The following is a 15,609-nucleotide window of genomic DNA, read 5'->3' as shown; positions in this document are numbered from 1 at the left end:
CTGAGCAAACACCAGCTCGCTAATAAAGGTTGTTACTGGGGGGGGGGGGAGAGGTCATATCAGTTCAAGCCAAAAAAAAAAAAAAAAAGTCAGTCTTGAAATGACTCGTTGTGGAACACGGGTTAAAACAGATATTTGATGCCCTGTTTTGCTACGCTGGAAAATGGAAATGCTGCTCTTGGAGGACAGAGTGGGGAGAGTCACACTTTAACAAATAATACATTTAATAAAGTGACATTTTTCTGTAGGTGACCACCAAAAAGAGGAACTTTATAGAACAGGATATTGACTAAGAAAAGCAAAGCAATGATGAGGTTCCCCATTCCAGAGGGACTGGAAGCAGCCTGGGGCAGCATTAGGCGACACCTCACCCTGGAGATGCCTGTGTTGCTGCCACCCATCACCACCTCCATAAGGTACCAAACCTGGAGAAGAGCCTGGAGAAGAGAAGGCTCCACTGAGACCTTGGAGCCCCTTCCAGTCCCTCAAGGGGCTCCAGGAAAGCTGGGGAGGGACTCTGGATGAGGGAGGGGAGCCACGGGACGACGGGGAAGGGTTTTCCACTGCAAGAGGGGAGATTGGGCTGAGATCTCGGGCAGAAATTCTTGGCTGTGAGGGCGGTGAGCCCCTGGCCCAGGTTGCCCAGAGAAGCTGTGGCTGCCCCATCCCTGGAGGGGTTCAAGGCCAGGTTGGCCGGGGCTTGGAGCAAGCTGGGCTGGTGGGAGGTGTCCCGGCCCAGGGCAGCGGGGTGGAATGAGATGATCTTAAAGGTCCCTTCCAACCCCAACCATCCTATGATTCTATGAAACTGGGGTGAGAGCCTGGTCGAGCACCAACCACAGAGACCCAAACACCACCACGCCGAGACCTCCCTGGCTCCGCGCAAGCCCGACTGCTTCTGCCGAGCACCAAACTGCAGGAGAAGCACTGCCAAAACCAGGAGGAAATGCTTTTCAGCAACAGCACGCTGTTATTCAGTCAGCTCAGCAGCTTTCGAAACCTCGCCCTTGGCTGGAAAAAACCCTACTGAAACTGCAAGGGAGGAGGTCCCAGGGCCAGCTGGCCCGCAGAGCAGAGGACGGCACAGCCATCAGCGCTTCCCGCAGCGGCGATCTCAGAGTGATCAAAAACCACGTCTGCACCTTCCCCGAAGACGGGCTTTCAAATATCTCCAAGGCTATCAGCAGTAATAAAATGGCTTTAAAAGGCAAGCTGGCAACTCATTGGACAACGTGGTCCTCATCTTCCACACACGGGGAAGAGTTTCAGCGTGATGCATTCCGTGTTAACGCTCAGCGTTTTAAAGCGACATTGTTGGCGAAGTAAAAAACACGAGGAAGAGACCAGAAAATGCCAAATTTTTCCTTAGCGCAGCTCTGTTACTAAGGCAGCTGTTGTCCTACCAACTTTGCTAAATTACGTTGTTTAATCCTCCCCGAGACTACCCAAAGCCTCCCCTGCGTGTGTTTTCACTGCGACCTGGCAGGGTCAAAGCTGCTGAAAATGCGACACATCCCCGTACACCTGACCAGACACTGGGGTTCACCCACGGCATGGCAGCTCACCTCTTCCCCCATCATTTTTAAGCCATTATTTACCTTCCCCCTCAGCAGGCTGGAGAGGCAACACCCCGGGTTTTACAACACGCTGCCGCCCAAAGCACAGCCATGCTCCCGCAGCGGCGTGCGGACAGGACACGGTTTTAGGGTAAATTAAAGCAGAAAGAGGTAGTTTTTTTCCAAACAGCCGCCAGCTGGGACGTCAGACAGCAACAGGAACCACAGGGCAGCACCTTCACGCAGCCCTCAGGGGGCTTTGCATCCAGAGCCAGGATTTGGAGGAATTCAAAAGCCATCACTGTCATATATGACCACAGAAAACCACATTTGAGTCCACCGGCAGTAATTTGGAGAGAATACATGAATTAAGGAAATGCCAGAGGAAGTATCTGTCTGAATCGGCGACCATAGCCAGGGTGTTTTGTGAAGGTGGCCCGAATTCCCCCTAGACAGAGAGCATCCCACTACTACCACCACCTCCTCAGACCATCTCCATCCTTGCCTCCCTCGGCAAAGCCAACGCATACTACACACGTGCTGTACGACATGCACTAGATGAGCCATTTAAACCCGCACAATGGTTAATTGAATTACTAGCTCCTGAACTCCCAGCTAGCTTTCACAAGAGAACCAACACGATCAGTCCCTCTTGGTTATTCCTAAGTGCCAAGGATGGAAAGCGCCATTCAAAGCCACCCCGGGCGCAGAGCCAGGAGGCTGGAGTTGAGCTTGACCCCGTTCCTCATGATTTCAGCTGAACAAACAGTGTCTTCTCCATAACTATTCATTCGGTAAGAAACTCGCCCCACAGAGTTTCAATGAGAAGGATAAATCACGTACGACTTGGAGAGGGAACAGGAGAGTCCGGTTTGAGAAACACTTGAGCTTCGGCCCCCAAAGTGTTCTGGCGTGCACCGCAGCACAAGGAGGGCAAAAAAATAAATTAACTGGACTTGGACTTATTCTTTGGCCCTCAATAAATCCTCCCCACAGACGGGTTTACAATTCGGGTACAAAGGTAGGAGACCCTTGCATCACTACGTGCCAACCAGGCTCGGGTTAAAGAACGATTCCCAGCAGAACTTTGTATTTGTGTTGGGATTAGGGGAATTATTTTCCCTCCCCCTCACATACCGTCCCCCACATGTGGGTGCCCACAGAGCAGTTTACAGCTGGCTGGCTGCTGAATCGGAGTAAGGAATGGAAGAGAGGGATCACAGAATCATAGAATGGTCGAGGTCGGAAGGGACCTTTCAGATCATTGAGTCCAACCATCAACCCAACACTGACAAACCCACCACTAACCCATGTCCCTCAGCACCACATCTGCCCGGCTTTCAAATCCCTCCAGCGATGGCGACTCCACCACCACCCTGGGCAGCCTGGTCCAATGGCACCATCCAGGACATGGCCACCCAGGCCAGGTCGCTGCCGCGGCGCGGTGCTCTCGGTGGTGAGACCCCGCTCCCCACGAGCGCCGTGTCCTCCCGGCCATGCCAGCAGCAGCCCCACACGAACCCAGGGCTGGAAACACTCGAGTGGGAACATCGCCCATTAGAGCAGTCTCCTTCCAACAACAATAGCCTTATCAAGGGGATTTCTTTACGGCCCATACAGCAAAGCACTTAAGTGTTGAAAAGACAGACATCAGAATATGAGTTTCAAGTTGAATCAAACAGCAGCTTATAATAGTTTATTAACAACCTGAGTAATCAACTTAAGTGCTCATTAACTGTATTCAGAAACAGAACACTTAATTTATGTTTAAGTTAATTATAGACTACCACAGCTTCCAACAGCAGAAAAGACTATTTAAGCTATAAACTTCTAATAAGAAAAAACAGTCTTGACTTATTTAAAAAAAAAAAATTATACCAAAACACATATAGGAGGGGCCATGACTTTCTGCGTGACGTAAACCACCAAACTCGAGAAAGATAGCGGCCTTCAGCATCCAGATTAAAAATAAAAATATCATGATTACGATATTGTGATTACTGCACAAACATGAAGAGACTAGAAGAACAGTATTATTGTCACAGACAGCTTAAAAATAGATGAATCCTAACGGAAACATGTACCTAGTCTTTTCTTGAAAGAGACACGAAGAAGGTGGTTATAATGACAGGCCACTAGAGGAGTGACTGCCCTGGTGAGGGCAGCGAGGAAGGATGATTGTATGATGTGGGGCTGGGTGAGTTGGTGGGAATGTCCCCACAGATTAAAGAGTTACGTGTGAGCTGCAGCAAAACTGGCTTCTGCTTCCACGAAAACAAAGATCCCAGTCTCATCAGCACCTGTCCTGCAGGCAGCACATAAAAAAGAAAGAAATGCCTGAAACTACAATTTTGGTAATGCCAGGCTGCGGGGACCCTGCGACGGCCACAGGCACCCTGCGATGGCCACGGGCTTTGCCTCGCACGGCCGGGGGCTGGAGACCCTCCAAGCAGATGGCTTTAGCTTCTTCCCCCAGCCACGCTGACGGTGGGGAGACCCACGGCCCTCATTTGCCTTGCAAAGATTAATAATGGAGGGGGGCACGTGAGCAGCCACCCATCGTCCCCTCCTCTGGGGAAACCCACCGCTCCTCAGCCCGTATTTCTGTCTGATGGAGAGCCGAGCCCCCCCGAGCCCACGGGGCTCACCGGGCCGGTGCTGGAACAACGACACTCGATTTGCCAAGTTTTTTGGCAATTTCACTTGGTGGGGCAAAATAAAACCAAGGCAGTAGGGCTGAAAAAGTTTGTCTTATTTATTCAGGCTACATCAGCCGATAAGAATGAAAAAGAAAAGAAAATAAAAAGACATGTTGTGTTCCTCCCTACAACCTCTGCCCTGCCAAAGCCTTTCGACCAGTACACGCATCGCACCATCGCCAGTGGATGCGCTGGTAATGTTTATTTCCCAAGAGCGAAACTATCACCTCTGCAGCACTTTCGCACGCCCCGAGCCAGGAAACAAGCGACTAAGTTTAGCAATCATTAGGCTACCGATAAATCTCTTCGAAGTCCCTTTCATCTTCTAGAGCCGTACCTCGAAGGCAGCACATCATTAAGCATCCAAGTGGGAAGCACCAGCAAAGCCAAACTATCATGGTTTTAGCAGCTTTTTTACTCTCTGGGCTTTTTACCAGCTGTTACGGCATCCACAAAGCAGGAGACAGCTGTAGTGCTCATCTTCGGGGCACTGCATCACACACAGAACTCGTTAGCCTCGTTACACAGCCATCTCCGCTCCCTCCAGCCTGGAACGGTCCCGGATGCTGCTCCCCACGGTGCTCGGATGAAAATAGATTGTCTTTTTTTATTAAGTGGTGGTATCTGTTGATAAGAGCTCTGGAAAAAGACTGCTGCCTTTACCATGACCTACAAAGAACTATACGTTTACCCATATCAAGTTTTTTTGAAGTCACTGTCAGTGAGCGGTAATTCCTCGCTGCTCTCCCGGGCAGACACCGTCTCTGCGGGGAGACTGGAGGAGCACCAGGATCTGAGCAGTGACACTCGGGTACGTTACACTGAAAAAAAAAAAAAAAGTCTCTCAGTGCTTAAAATTCTGGGTTATTTCTGTTCTGCTGTCCTGGATCGGGGTCACGTTGATTCACTATTCAACATCAGCTACATTCGAGGTAAAGAATCGCGTTTACTAAAGGCGTAACCGTGGCCACCAGTAAAATTCTCTGCCAAATCCTAACACAAATACATAGGTGTTTCAGGGACACAAGTCTGGACTCCTCTGAATCTTTTTTAGCACGTCATTAAACAGGAAGAGACATACTCTAGTCTCTCCAGGCAGAAGGTATTGCTTCCAGCATCAGAATAAAGGGGAAAAGGTGTCATGAGTTTTCCTCCTCTGCCTCAAACTGGGCGACTTCCCTGCAGTTTCCTGATCCCGAACCAACTCCACTCCACTAAAACCAGTCTCTGTTCTCACGTTCTGCACTTCACGCGCACTTTTACCAATACTTACACAAAGACTCTATTGAACGATAAAACCTTTTTCTTCTTTCTTTCCAACGCAAATTTTCTCTTTTTATTAAGTCACTTGTATTCTGGTGCAACGGCCAAGGAACCACGTAACTGAATTTGCAGCACGTACCAAGTTTGCCACCACCGAACAAACCTTCATTAAGCGCTCGGTAATTTCAGAAAAATTTAGCCAATATCAAGACAAGGAGACCTCACATCAGCCCCCCACACCGTTCCCATGCAAAAACACTACGTGGAGACAAGCGTGGAGACAAGGTGGCTGTAAAATGGGTTTATAACAGCAATAAATATTGCTCATCTACGCTTTGGATAAATAATGGTGACCTACTGGAAGACAACTGCAATTAAAAGCAACACAAGTGAAGAGCGAATGCACTCTCTAGCATTAGTTACAATTCGTTGGAATTTTATTCTTTTTTTAATCTTTATTGGGACTGGCATTACCGCCAGGCAGCTCCCAAGCCTAATTGCAGGAGACAGGCCTAGACCAGCAAGAAGCGAGGACCTTCTCTGGACGTGTGCAGGAGATCCCCATCCACCCGACCGACGTGTGCTCGACACCATCGATGCTCATGTGAAGGGCTGCCCAGCCCCACAAAACTCAAACCTGTGACACAAACTGTCTTCACAGAAGCACAGCATGGCCGGGGTTGGAAGGGACCTCTGGAGACCCTCCAGTCCAACCCCCTGCCAGAGCAGGGTCACCCAGAGCAGGCTGCACAGGAACGTGTCCAGGCGGGTTTGGAATGTCTCCAGAGATGGAGACTCCACCACCTCTCTGGGCAGCCTGTGCCAGGGCTCTGCCACCCTCACAGGAAAGAAGTTCCTCCTCATGTTGAGATGGAATTTCCTGTGTTCCAGTTTGTGCCCATTACCTCTTCTGTTTCTGGGCACCACTGAAAAGAGCCTGGTCCCATCCTCCTGACACCCGCCCTTTAAGTATTTATAAGCCTTGATAAGATCCCCCCTCAGTTGTCCTTCTTCCAGACTGAAAAGACCCAAATCCCTCAGCCTTTCTTCATCAGAGAGGTGTTCTAGTCCCCTTCCGCAAACCCTCTTCGTAGGACGGAGCAAGAAAACGGGTATGAAGAAGTTATCAAAACACGGGGAAACCATTCCTCTCAGAAATCTGCATCCTGGTGGGACACGCAGCTGCTGACCACCTTGTCGGTCAGAACTTGCCTTCGGCAACCCTGGCCACCGTTGGCTAACGAACACTTCACATGCCAACCCAAACCTTTCCTCTGTCTTCACCAACAAAGGGATTTACTGAACCATCGCACAGTCGTAGAAGCCTACTGTTGGCTATTAAGGTTCAAATGCTGGATTTCTATTCTCTTTCCAGATTAGCATAACTAATGCCTAGTGGTCATCCGCAACCCCACAACTAATGGATCAGAGATGCCCAGCTCCAGGAATGACAGCCTCCAGTGTGCTGACCAGCCCCACTGTGGAATCATAGAGTGCATCAAGAGGAATCGAGCACAGGGTGATGAGCAGAGCACAGCACGGCGCTTGCCCCAACCAGCACAGCCTGAGGAAAGCGGTTTATTCACCACCACTTGCTGCTTCTCCATCTGGACGTGTTTCTGGAGGTGTGGGAGAGACTCTGTGAAGGCAGCTGACCCACCAGACCAATTCACCCTGCGCCAGATTCACATCAAGGCGCTAAATTTACTTTACAACCCAGCGCAGATTTGAGTGAACTCCCCCATTACAAACTGCGCCTCAGCCATGCCCAGGAGATGATGGATGTCCCACAGGCTGGGCCACCAAGCTGACATTTGTGAGAGGGTTCAAGTCCCAGCTCTGCCAGATGGCTTCCTGCATGACAATGATATCTCTGCATTTTAATCCTTCATTGGAAATAGGAAGACCAGTGCTTCCACATCCTACAGTACAATGAGGTTAAATATACTAGAGACCGTGAGGAACTTGGAGGAGTTTGAAGTGATGTTCCCAGCGCAGTCGTTTGGCAGACACTGGAGGGAAACCACCTTTGCTCACAGGTCCTCTCTGGTCTTTAACCGAGGAGCAAGAGTCAGGTTTGTTTTAAAAATTAATCTTACCTGAGTGAATGGCAGTTTGAGAGTTTCTCCCAACCCCAAAGGAATCACAAGGACAATTGTAAGAGTGAACACATTACATATCTACAATTGCAAGAATCATCAAATCACAGAATGGTTTGGGTGGGAAGGGACCTTAAAGATCATCTCATTCCACCCCCCTGCCCTGGGCAGGGACACCTCCCACCAGCCCAGCTTGCTCCAAGCCCCGGCCAACCTGGCCTTGAACCCCTCCAGGGATGGGGCAGCCACAGCTTCTCTGGGCAACCTGGGCCAGGGGCTCACCGCCCTCACAGCCAAGAATTTCTGCCCGAGATCTCAGCTCAATCCCGCCCCTCGCCCTGCTGCCCCCACTGCTGGGGATGCAGCCCAGGCTGGGGGGGGGTTTCTGGGCTGCCCACGCATGGTGCCGGCTCATGGCCAGCTTTTCCTCCCCAGCGCTCCCAAGCCCTTCTTTCAGGGCTGCTCTCCATCCCTCCATCCCCAGCCTGGGCTGGGACCGGGGGTTGCCCCCACCCAGGTGCAGGACCCTGCACTTGGCCTAGTTGAGCCCCATGAGGTTCACACAAGCCCACCTCTCCAGACTGTCCACGTCCCTCTGAACAGAGGGGAAGGAAGAGATGGGGTGAAACGTTCCCCTCCCCTCGCATCTCAGGCATCCTCCACCCCGATACAGACGCTCTGGGCACACACCGAGAGCGGCACAGCCCCCGTCCCCGCAGTTCCAGCTGGGTTGCACTGCTCGCTGGCTCTCCTGCTGCTTCTCCTGCCCAGAGCCCGGAGAAGTCGCTTCTAGCCAAGGTGCCAGATCCTCCTCGCACTCCCGGCCAGTCAACAGGGTAATCGCAATGCTGGGATTTGCGGCTCAGGGTATCTGTGCAGAGACAGACTGTTGTTCTTACAAAAAGATGGGACTAAGTGGTCCAAATAGACCAGAAGATAGCCAAAGGCTTCCAAAAAGAGGAAAGGCAGGGGTGAGCCACTCCCCTGCCGGCAGTGTGCCTCCTTATAGCCGTCACAGGGAACAGAAAAGCATCCCAAACATTTCACCTTGTTAGGCTGAGTGGCTGAAAATAGCCACAAGATGAAAAACAAACCAGTTGGACAACTTATCCAAACGGTAACGCTAAACAAACACCCAGCAGCAAGCTGGAGGCAGGGTGCAGGACCAGGGCTGAGCCGTCTCGGTACGTGGAGCTCCGGAGCGGTGTGAGAAGACAATGCCACTTGTCACCGCAAAAGGGACATCTCATCTAGTGCCAGCTGCTTAAGCTCCTTCTATAACCCATGGAGGGGAACAGGCATCTCTGGAGAGCAATTCCTCCATCTAAGACAGTCAGATGAAAGAAAAAAATTAAGATGCCCATCCCCGCAGGGACGGCACAGGAATAGTGGACAACTAGATTAAGGTTCAGCTTCTAAAGGACAAACTCAAAGGGTTGACCCTCCCGTTTACAAAGTCACACAAGCATGAAACATGTTTATTCTCCTTCTCCAAGAGGAGGGGAAAAAACCTCAAACCCTACAAGAGAGGCGGGAGAAAAAATAACAAGAGATCCCACCTCCCACCTTCATAACAACAGCTGTAAGAAAAACTTCTGTAGAACTCATACTGCTGTCTGCAGTGTGGGAGAGGTGCACTGAGTGGCCCCAAATAGCCCTTTCCATGTCTTTCTTTTTTTTTTTTTAAAGTATACAACAAATTAAACCAAGTGAGAAACAGGAAAACCTGTTTATCTACAAAACACGGAGTGCAAATAAATCTTGAGGAGATGGCGTGGCCCGCAAGAAAACCCTGAGAGCAGCAGGGTCTGAGGCACGGCACGCCATGGGATGCTTGGCAGCCACGGTGCTGTCTGCATCCAACACAGCCCCCAGGAAAGAGACTGAGGTGCTGGAGCGTGTCCAGAGAAGGGGAATGGAGCTGGTGAGGGGTCTGGAGCACAAGTCTGGTGAGGAGCGGCTGAGGGAGCTGGGGGTGTTCAGCCTGGAGAAAAGGAGGCTGAGGGGAGACCTTCTCGCTCTCTGCAACTCCTTGAAAGGAGGGGGTAGTCAGGGGGGGTCGGTCTCTTCTCCCAAGGAACAGGCCATGGGACAAGAGGAAATGGCCTCAAGTTGTGCCAGGGGAGGTTTAGGATGGATATGAGGAAAAATTTCTTCCCCAAAAGTGTTACCAAGCCTTGGACCAGGCTGCCCAGGGCAGTGGTGGAGTCGCCATCCCTGGAGGTATTTAAAAGCCGGGCAGACGTGGTGCTGAGGGACATGGGGTAGTGGTGGGTTTGTCAGTGTTGGGTTGATGGTTGGACTCCATGATCTGACAGGTCCCTTCCAACCTGGACAATTCTATCATTCTATGATTCCAAGAGACCCCCGAGCCATCCGCTCCAGCCGGGGCAGCACATCTCACCTCCGCAGAAGCCCCACTGCCCTCTCCACAGCTGCAGAGAGCTGTTTGGATGGCTGAGTGATTTCCAGAGGTTTGCACAATGGTCACAAACAAATCGGTCCACTCCAGCATGGAGACAAGCCTCCGGGAGCAGTGTCAGCAAGTGCTGAAGGAAATCACAAGCAGGACAATGCTCCCACCGTTCTTAGAAGCACTTCCAGTGCTGTGGAGCCTCGGTGTGTCTCTGGTTTCCAGCAACCATGGCCATGGCCAGGTCACCCTGGCACCTCTCTGCTCTGCCTGGGCCAGGAGGACGGCACCCGAGGTGGGACAAGGACGGCACCCATCACTGCCCCACCAAGAGGTCCGTCTGCCCGCGGCGCTGCCGGGTGTGTTGCCGTCACCATTCCCACAAATGTGTCTTCCAAGTTAGTTTTCAGACTCCCCAGTTTCACACCTCCTGGAGCATCTCCTCCTTTATTTGGAGGGCCTCCAGGACACAACTTAATTAAACAACTCCTCCTAAAGCAAGCTGAGCGCCATTTCAAGTTGCCACCTCTGACGGAGGCTGAGGAACCTCTTCATCTTCCCAGCACGGCGGCAGAGGGTCGCAACTCACACCTCCCGGGACACCTGCAGCCAAAGCCAGCCTGGGGGCTCCCCGACACATGGCCCCACTGGCAGGAAGGGTTTCTAATACCTTTTTCTTTGAGGCTTATGATGACTGCGGTGGCATCCCACTATGGGTCACCTCCGGGGGGGGGCTGGGAACTGAAACAGCCACGCTCACCCTCCGAGAGAAGGGAAATTGCTACAGAGCAGAGCCTGGCGTGATCCTATCCTACCCCACCACATCCCTCTGGAATGTCACCGAGCTGCAATATTTCCGTACCTCAGTCCTGGTGTAAGGTGCTAGGATCTGCCCCGGGGAGGAACTGGCCCATCCCCTCCTCTGCAGACATACAAGGGTTCACAAATCACGCAGCTAAAAGCATGAGCACAGACAAGTCCTTCTTTCCTGATCCTTTCCACCGGTTTTAAAAGAAAAACAGAAAAATTCTACTCCTCATTTTGTAGTTTAAAGAACAGATACACTGTGAAATAACGAGGAACACTGAATCGCTATCTCCTCTCCAAAATGCTCAGAGATGATCTTTAATCAGCCATTTTCACATAAACGCTCTATTAGAAACATAGAATCACACGATCGTTGAGGTTGGAAGGGACCTTTCAGATCATTGTGTCCAACCATCAACCCAACACTGACAAAACCCATCACTGCTAGACCTCAAGAACAGAATGCAATTGTTTGCTTGACTTCCTCAGGAAAAAAACCCTTCCCGGTCATCCCATTATCCTCATACTCACCCAAACTCAACCAAAGAAAACATCCCCTATACAGTGTTCTCTAACGCTTTCTACCAGGATCTTTACTTCCCACAAGCTTAAAGCCCACTGATGACGGGTCAGACCCTGATCTGGCTGCAGAAATACCCAAAGGAGGAGAAAGCTCAAAGGCTCCACGAGGGCCTGTCAACCCATCGCTCTTCCCTGCGGAAATAAGCTGCAGCGACCGCCACCAGCCCTCGGTGCTCACCAACATCCGCAGCAGGGAAGAAAAGCCACGGCAGGCAGGATTAAGCAGGAATAACACTTCTGGAGGTTATCCTCCCCGCTCTCCAAATCCTGCAGCTTTTCAATAACAAGCACAAGTCCTCCAGGCCGGCACAAGATGACGTACTTCGGGTTTTTGCCTTAAAACTGCAAAGCAACTAGAATGAACAACATTAATAATAGCGGCTAGTTGGAAAATATTTTCAGAAATTATTCCCCACCCCCCCCCCCCCCAAAAAAAAAATAATAATTAGGTTTTATCCTGCATTTGTCTATCTATATCAAGGAAAAAAACAACTTTTTTTTTTTCTTTGGCTTACTCACACATTAATTATGTACTGGCACTTTTACAAATCTAAACATACGCATTGCTTAGCAGCTTTAATCCTGAGTTATTTCTCCCTTTCCTGCAATACAAAGCTTAACTTGACTAGAAAAGGGGCAGACTGTTCAAACAAGCAAGCTGTTCATTTGTAATTCAGACGAGGAACATTCTTAAAGTTCTCGTGTTTATTACGTTTCTATCCTCCTCCGAGAATTGCCGAATTTCAGGCACCAGAGCTCGGGACCTGAAGGAATGAATTAAACTGACCTTAAGAACTCAGCCCTTCAGGGAAAAAGATGTAAGAAATACTTAGCTACAAAAATAGCGTCTTTTCTTGCAAAGCATGCGGCGCGAGCGTGTGTTGGTTAACAAACGTCACCGTTTCTTATCAGATTGCTACTGCTGCCGCTTTCTGAAGGCTGGTTTGGGATGGGTAAAGCCTTTTGTAATTTCGAAGTCCTGGAGGAGGTGAAGGGGCAGCGCAATTAAGAGGACAGCACAATTAAGACGACGTAGGGCTCCTTGGTAGGACAAAGTGCACTTAGAAGCGCTGCGTTTGCCCCTCTGTGAATGCTGGGGACATCTCTTACGGCAACGGTTAGCAAGGCAGATACCTGCCAAAGAGGCAAGGGCTCACATGGGGCAGAGAGCGGCTTCAGGGAACGCTTGGTGGTTCCCAAAGTCAGCCTGCACAGATGTCCGCGATCCACAGCAAGCTAATGCATTTTCCAAAATGGAAAAAACCAGGTTACTTAAAAATAGGCCCATAATCCAAACAAACAAGCATCCCGATACGATTTCATAAAAATAAAACAAACAAGCGTAGACAATTCACGTACAAAAAAACCACAGGGAGTTATCTTAATGACTTCCTTATGTGCCTCTGATGATTTTCATATGCATTGTAGAGGTGGGTACTTCGTCCTGTAACTGCCAGGAAAAACAAACATTTCCATGGGGCAGAGTCATGCCATCGCTGGGGCGATCGCCCGGCTCCCCAGCGGGGGCGGCTCAGGGAAGCTCACCTCAATACACAACTGGCAGCTAACAGGTCAGTATTTATTTAGTTTTAGCCAGTTAAAAGAGTAATTCACCAGTAATACTCCCACCCCGGTGCCCGACGCTCAGCTCCCAGGTGAGCTGCGCTGGCAGAACGCTGGTTTTTAACTGGGCTCACAGTTTGAGGCAGAAGCTTCTCAAGGCTCCCACGTGCTGCAGGAGTAACGGAGCAGTGATTTAATTAAAGAGTCCATCGTCTACGCCTGCCTGAGGACCTCTAAAAAATGAACCGGAGTTACGGAGGTGCCAGAAAAGCAATCACGCAGGACTGCAGGGGCTGATTAAAACGAAGGTGAAGGGAAAATTAAAGTCTGCTGGAGAGACCCACTTGGATGCGATCAGACAAGCAAAGGCAGACAGGTCACAAGACAGCCATCGCCTACACACGCACAAAACACCTCCCAGACTCCAGAAGCAAACTCCAGTCCTCAGGGAGGGAGGTGGGAAACAGAAGGTCCCAAAGGCTGCGCTCTGTAACAGGGAGAGAGCGGAAAAGAAGCCAAAAAGCCATGTTATTAATAGCGCTCGACTATGACGGAACGAGGGGTGATCGAGTCTCCATTTCCAGCCGTGGAGCAGAGGGATCCCCAGCTCGTGCTGCAGACCATCGGCAGGTAAAGTCCCATCTCCTGTTTCCAGCAAAGTCCGTCCTTAAGGGGTATCTGCAGAGCGTCCAGTGCAGCCGGCACCCAGGGAAACACACCCCACCAGGTACCGGGGGCCTCATTCCAGCGGGAACCCCATAGCTGCCCCAGTAAGAACCACGACGCCCCAGTAAGAACCACGACGCCCCAGTAAGAACCACGACGCCCCACTCTGCGGCTGCTCTGCCTGCTTAGGAGTTCCTTTCTCCCTATCCAGCTTTGTTTTCAAAGTAAAGCTAATTAATGAAGTTAGCAGGTTTTTTTCAAGACTAATAGGTTGCGCAATTAGGACTTTTAAAAAAAAAAAAAAAAAAATATGCAAGGCCGATTCTAGTCAAGCAGCAAAAGGGTAACCAAGCTTGGCCCTGAATCGGGCTTGGAGAACTCTGACGGGACAAGTGCCACCCCAGGACAAGTGCCACCGCCGTCGCCTTTCTTTAGTCTGCACAGCCACCAGTTTAATAAGGAGAATTTTTAGAAGCAGAGGGACAACCTCATGGAAAAGTGTTGCTTTTCGGACAATCACCTGCTCATCCACCCTCCTCTTAACAAATCCACGTGCAATTACACCAGGATGCCCTTTTACTTCCCTTCCCTCACCAAAAAACAGGCAGATCTTGCAATAAAACTCACCGCAGGATAACGCTGTTGCCCCCGCAGTATCGGTGTAACACACAGCATGCGCCAGACAGACGGCTGTCCCCTGCCCGGAGGAAGAGGAGGCGAGAGCACTGAGCAAGGAGAGAACGGTGATGTACCAACACACATCAAGCAGCTCACGGGCCAAACGCAAACCAAGCGGGCAACAGAAAAGCACATTTTTTCCTTTTTTACTCCCTTTCACCACGACCACTGAAGCATCACAGACCCACGGCCACACCATAAGGGACGTCAGGAAGCTGCATCGCACATTTATTGTTCCATTCCCTAATGAGAAAGACGGACGGACAGGAGGATTGCTGCTTTGGACTTCCCGCATGTGCGCGCGACAGGCAGACATAGAGCTTTGAGATATGGGTTAGTGGTGGGTTTGTCAGTGTTGGGTTGATGGTTGGACTCGATGATCTGAAAGGTCCCTTCCAACCTGGACAATTCTGTGATTCGGTGGAGGTGAGGTGGTTGCCTCTCTACTCCACTCTGGGGAGACCTCTCCTGCAGTGCTGTATCCAGCTCTGGAGACCCCAACGTAAAAAGGACGTGGACCAGTTAGAGGGGGCCAGAGGAAGCCCCGGAGATGCTGGGAGGGCTGGAGCCCCTCTGCTGTGAGGACAGGCTGAGAGAGTTGGGGCGGTTCAGCCTGGAGAAGAGAAGGCTCCACGGAGACCTTGGAGCCCCTTCCAGTCCCTCAAGGGGCTCCAGGAAAGCTGGGGAGGGACTCTGGATGAGGGAGGGGAGCCATGGGACGAGGGGGAAGGGGTTTCCACTGCAAGAGGGGAGATGGAGCTGAGATTTCGGGCAGAAATTCTTGGCTGTGAGGGCGGTGAGCCCCTGGCCCAGGTTGCCCAGAGAAGCTGTGGCTGCCCCATCCCTGGAGGGGTTCAAGGCCAGGTTGGCCGGGGCTTGGAGCGACCTGGGCTGGTGGGAGGTGTCCCTGCCCAGGGCAGGGGGTGGCACTGGGTGGCCTTTAAGGTCCCTTCCCACCCAAACCCTTCCATGATTCCATGATTCTATGTGTATCCCCATCTCACCTTAGGAAAGGCCAACCAAAGGCACAGTTTGAAGCAGAATATAGAGAGTCTGCCATGGTCTTTTGGGTTTTTTCCCCTGTGGGAGTTCATTCCAGGACTTCACTTTTCAGGAGGAACCAGAGTTACGCCTCAACCCACACCGTGTGTGATGGCGTGTCCATTTGGGCTGCCACCAACCGCAGGGGACAGAGACGAGGGGTTGTAAGGCTCAGCCCTGAGGATTTAGCGATGAAGACACCAAAAAGGCTTCAACAATCCCATTCAGCCTCTGTGTCCGGT

At 51.1% G+C, this 15,609-nt stretch overlaps 1 protein-coding gene and 1 long non-coding RNA gene across 12 annotated transcripts in view; both read right to left on the bottom strand.

Annotated features, from left to right (window-relative positions):
- The window catches only part of STIM1 (stromal interaction molecule 1), a 113,072-nt gene that overhangs the window by 90,265 nt on the left and 7,198 nt on the right, over positions 1-15,609 (bottom strand). The window lies entirely within an intron of this gene.
- Positions 5,093-15,027, bottom strand: LOC128913353 (uncharacterized). Its single transcript, XR_008467920.1, has 3 exons — positions 12,554-15,027; positions 11,598-11,772; positions 5,093-8,941 (listed from the first exon to the last, which is right to left on the bottom strand). It is a non-coding gene; the product is annotated as an uncharacterized LOC128913353 (long non-coding RNA).

This window comes from Rissa tridactyla, chromosome 1 (genome assembly GCF_028500815.1).
Source record: "Rissa tridactyla isolate bRisTri1 chromosome 1, bRisTri1.patW.cur.20221130, whole genome shotgun sequence".
Classification (NCBI taxonomy): Eukaryota; Metazoa; Chordata; class Aves; order Charadriiformes; family Laridae; genus Rissa; species Rissa tridactyla.
The sequence above is the reverse complement of the archived record's forward strand: the minus strand, read 5'-3'. Positions and strand labels throughout refer to the sequence as shown.